The sequence below is a fragment of the Condylura cristata genome, unplaced genomic scaffold, assembly GCF_000260355.1.
Source record: "Condylura cristata isolate star-nosed mole 26May11 unplaced genomic scaffold, ConCri1.0 scaffold00031, whole genome shotgun sequence".
NCBI lineage: Eukaryota > Metazoa > Chordata > Mammalia > Eulipotyphla > Talpidae > Condylura > Condylura cristata.
Genome location: NW_004567132.1, coordinates 3,111,046 through 3,115,495, shown reverse-complemented (window position 1 = coordinate 3,115,495; position 4,450 = coordinate 3,111,046). Strand labels below are relative to the sequence as shown.

At 39.5% G+C, this 4,450-nt stretch overlaps 1 long non-coding RNA gene across 1 annotated transcript in view; it reads left to right on the top strand.

The window, feature by feature from the left end:
* The window catches only part of LOC105854250, a 27,044-nt gene extending 22,794 nt beyond the window's left edge, over window positions 1-4,250 (top strand). The window contains exon 3 of the long non-coding RNA XR_001145943.1: window positions 3,949-4,250. This is a non-coding gene — a long non-coding RNA (uncharacterized LOC105854250). The remainder of the gene's footprint in view (window positions 1-3,948) is intronic.
* Window positions 4,251-4,450: the final 200 nt, after the last annotated feature.

Here is a 4,450-nt window from a genome sequence, read left to right as displayed (position 1 = left end):
AACCTCCAAACAGTTTTCCATAGTGGTTGTACTAGTTTGCATTCCCACCAGCAGTGCAGGAGAGTTCCTTTTTCTCTACATCCTCGCCAACATTTGTTGTTCCTAGTTGTTTGAAGATGTGCCATTCTCACTGGGGTGAGGTGGTCAGAAAATGTTTTAAGTCAGTATTTTCCCTATTTGTTGATATGAATATTCTAGCTTCAAGTAGTTTACTCGCTGTTCATAATTTTCCAAGAGAACCCATTTCACTGATGTACACAGAACTGAGGTACAAGCCAGAGGTGCAGGGGCAGTGAGCAGATTCACCAGAAACAGAGTGGGGAGAAGAATAGGCAGATTGACGAAGTACACTGCTGAAGGGAGCAGCGGGCAGGTCAGGAGAGGTCTGCCGCACCATATGGCATGTCATGGCCATGTGGCCCAGGGGCGGGGATCAAACTCATGCTGAAGGCACTGTACCACCAGAGAGGGTCCAGGAACCCATTTTTACTGCATATAGTATATTCTAGTTGTTCTCAAAGTATAAATAGTGTCATCACCATCTATATTTAGAAACTTCTTAACTTTAAAAAAAATGTAGATTTTTGTACAAACAGCAGACGTGCTGAATCAGAAACTCCAGTGTCCCCATGCCTGCTTTTACATGCCTATGGGTGATTGCTATCTGTGCTAAACTTAAGAATGGTTTGTTCTATAAACTTGTTGAAACTATTTAGACATTCAAACCTGGACAAGCGCTATATCATGATTCAAATACAGAATGCTTGTTTTCAACCCCTGTGGCCCTATTGCTATACTATCATCCCCAACCCAACTTTGCCAAGAGGCAGCCTTAGGTATGGAATCTATTTTAGAGGACATGTGGTCAGAGAGCACAATTTTGGATTCTACTTGCCTCTATAATCCTGATCAGTTCTCCTACCTACTACAGTAGTGTGATACAGAGAAATGTCCAAAGGTCAGTCCTTGAGACTTGAAAATGGAACTTTCAGTTCCATTGATAAAAAAAACATCTGTGATATAAACAAGAAAATCAAGTTTTGTGAACTTTTCATTTGCTAAATTCAATCTGACAATTTAGCATACGTTACAGTGAAAACAAGAAATAATCTAATATATGGAGACTGAAAGTATAGAACAAAGTTACTTATGTAAATAACTGAAATTTCACACACACACACACCATTAATTTAATTTTATCAACATTTAAGGTATACCATCTGAGGATAAAATGCATAGCACACCACATCTTATTTTGGAAGCTTAGATAATTTACACAGAGGAACAGAAGTCTGCCTATAAAAGAAATGACTAATTTTCTGGGGTAAATAAAGGTAGTTCCCCACTGAAGGCCTTTAAAAAAAATCATTAACAAAGTCAAAGCACTTTAAAAGAGGTTATTTCCAAGGCAAAATGATCACTATCACTGTCACACATTTAAACATTTTATCAAAATTACTATTAGTGAATAGGTGCTAGTTACTACCCTAAGCATTTTGCATGTGGTACAACACAATCGTCACAAATATTATGCAGATTCCAGGGTTATACCCATTTCACAGAGGAAATAAATTGAGACTCAGTGACATGAAAGTAACTTGCCGGCACTACTTCTGGACGCCCGGCTAAACTTATTCAAAATCACTAAATAAACATTCACTCATCTGGACTCAGACCTTAGCTCTGTGTAGATGGCTCCAGCAGTCTGCCAGCCAGCCTGAGCCTGGGAGGAATGGAGCAGCCTCATTGCTTTGGCGCACCGCTGGGCCAGAACAGCACCCATGATGATGTGGTGGGCCTGACAGAGCCCTCCACCTCGTGGGAGGCAGAGATCAAAGTGATAAAAGGACAGAGTGGGAGCTGTAGTTTTATTTCCCTGTTTGTTTTTCACTTGATTCTTAAAAACAGACCTATTAATCATGTAGTTTGTGGTTTTGGTCATTTCACTGACTGCTAACACATTTGAATCTCTGAGGCAAGCATTAGCAAGTTCTATGGATAGTCAAGCTTCTCATATGGAAGAGGAATTAAAATCCATATCACCAGCCAGCAGAAAGAGTATCATATTTTTCTCTTCACAGTTATAGAAGGATGTGACTTAAGTCCTAATTGGGAACACTTCATGTCATTTATAATGACAGATACCCTTTTAAGTAAACTTTGTATTCTCTTTCATTCCATCTACCAAAAACAAAAGCTGTTTTCAGTACAGCATGTTGAGGTGAAAGGGAAATTGTTGTGTGTGGTTTTTCTGCCCTGGTTTGGGAAGTTCATTTTGTGCAGCTGTCAGGAAGTTTGCCCAATGACTTTTGCCTTTTACCATCACCCCTTCTCTAGCTCTAAAGACAGATTTCCCACTTTCATTCTTTTCTCTCTTTCTCCTTCCTTCCTCCCCCTCCCTCACACCTGCCTCCACTTCTCTCATCCACTCTGATCCTATTCAGTGACACCCCCCACCCCAAGGAACACTGTTAGTAAAGGAAACTAAGGTTTTATAACCTTTGGGGAGATTTTATTGCAGTCAGAAGGGCCTGTTAAACCCGGCCCACCTTGACTTGTCATCACATGTTGTGTTTTGACTCTTCAGAACTGTGTAGATTGAGGGCCTGTTATGTTGTGTCCCTCCTTCATTTCTTTGTAAGCATTTGACTTCACTGAATATTCTAGGAGCTTCAAATAGATCAAAATAACAGTCTGTGCCTTCAGGGAACTCATGCTGGCCTAAGGATGGGGACTGGGAGGGGGCAGTAGATTTATGAATAACAAATTTTCCCTAATTAATCTGAACCTGAATTGATTCACTATTAAATCTTCTTTGAAGATGTCTTTTCAGGTATCAAATTCACCAATTTCCATGGGCCAAGAGTTATAAATTTTCTAGTAAAAGGATAGGTCTTGAATTCAGATTCAGTTAAATCAAAATCCAAACTCTGCCTTGACAAGTTACTGAATCTCATTCAGTCATGTCTTTCTAGTGTAAAGTGGAAATGAAACTTCAAAAGTCTGGCATGAAGATTTAATAAGAAAATTTCATACAAAGCAACTGGCTTAATTCCTGGTGCATAGGACATTACTTTCCTTCTCTCTCTTCCCAAAGCCCTATCAGATTAGAGTTATTATTACTATTTCCATTTCATAGGTAAGGAACTAAGGCACAGAGATGTCACTTTACCAAGGCAATTTACCATGGTACACTGTAACATGTGAGTTATTTAGTTCTTAAAGTCTGATTATAAGGGTGCTGGTCATGGCAAAAGAGCCAACCCAGCTGAAACTGAAACCTACAAATAGGCAGTCCTTAGATATTGGGTTCCATTGTGTTTGCACTGAGATTTGAAAATCAAGAAAATTCACAGTAAAGTCTATATTTCTGACTTATCTCCAGAAAATGTTGTTAATTTGTCAATAGGCAGCCCCATATCCTGGTTTGGCCACAAACTGTTAACTGGCGACCACTCACTGGCACATGTTCCAGCTCTCACAGTTGCCAGTATTTACAGTTGTGTTAGGAAGGGCCTGCTTCATGTCTGAATTACACACATATTGACACAGAAATAGGCAATGTTCTGAATATAGACACAAAAATCTATGCTTAATAATGTGCACATGGTGTTTGAAATAATGAAGGGCATAAAAGAGCATATGAATGCAGGAAAGAGGTCTGAGTGAAAAAACAATCAGCAATCAGTTTCAAATCACAACCACTTGCATGCTTGTATAAGCCTTTGAGTCACATGTGCAGAATTGTAAAGCTCTGCCTTTCCTCTCCATATAACTCACAACCTAAACACACAGCCAAAAATGCAGGTTTCTTTATAGACCATTAGGGTAAGACTCATTTGCTTTCAATATTAAAAACATCCTTCTTTCACAGAAATAGAAAGCATAGTTTGTTTTTCATGTGCCACAACATCTAAATCTTTTTTTTTTTATCTTTTATTTCTCTAGGCCTTACTGATTGGCATGACCTTGGAGAGCAAACTGATGTATTAGCAAAATTCTTCTAGAAACAACAAGGTGTAGTGAGAAGAAGGCATCCAGCCTTCTCTTATAAACCTATGAAATGAAAGGAGTCAGCTGAATTTTTAAGCAAAGAAACCATAGCTAAAAAGTTATCCAAGATCACACGGACCCAAAACTTTGCACAAACTTTATCAGTCTATCTATCTGAAAATCATGTTTAAAGAAGTCATCTTGGGCCCACCTGGTGGCACACATGGTTAAATAAAGCACAGCACTGTGAAGCTACCCACAGCCACTGCAGCACAAGTTCCACTCCCAGACAGGGAGGTGACCCACAGGACCACTAGCTGATCTCCTCAGCAGTGTGTTTCAGTGGATCTGCCTGTTCTGTTTCCCACTCTGTCTCTGGTGAATCCTCTCACCACAACCCCACACCTCTGGCCTGTACCCAGTTCTTGTATAATAAATAAATAAATCTTTGAAAAAA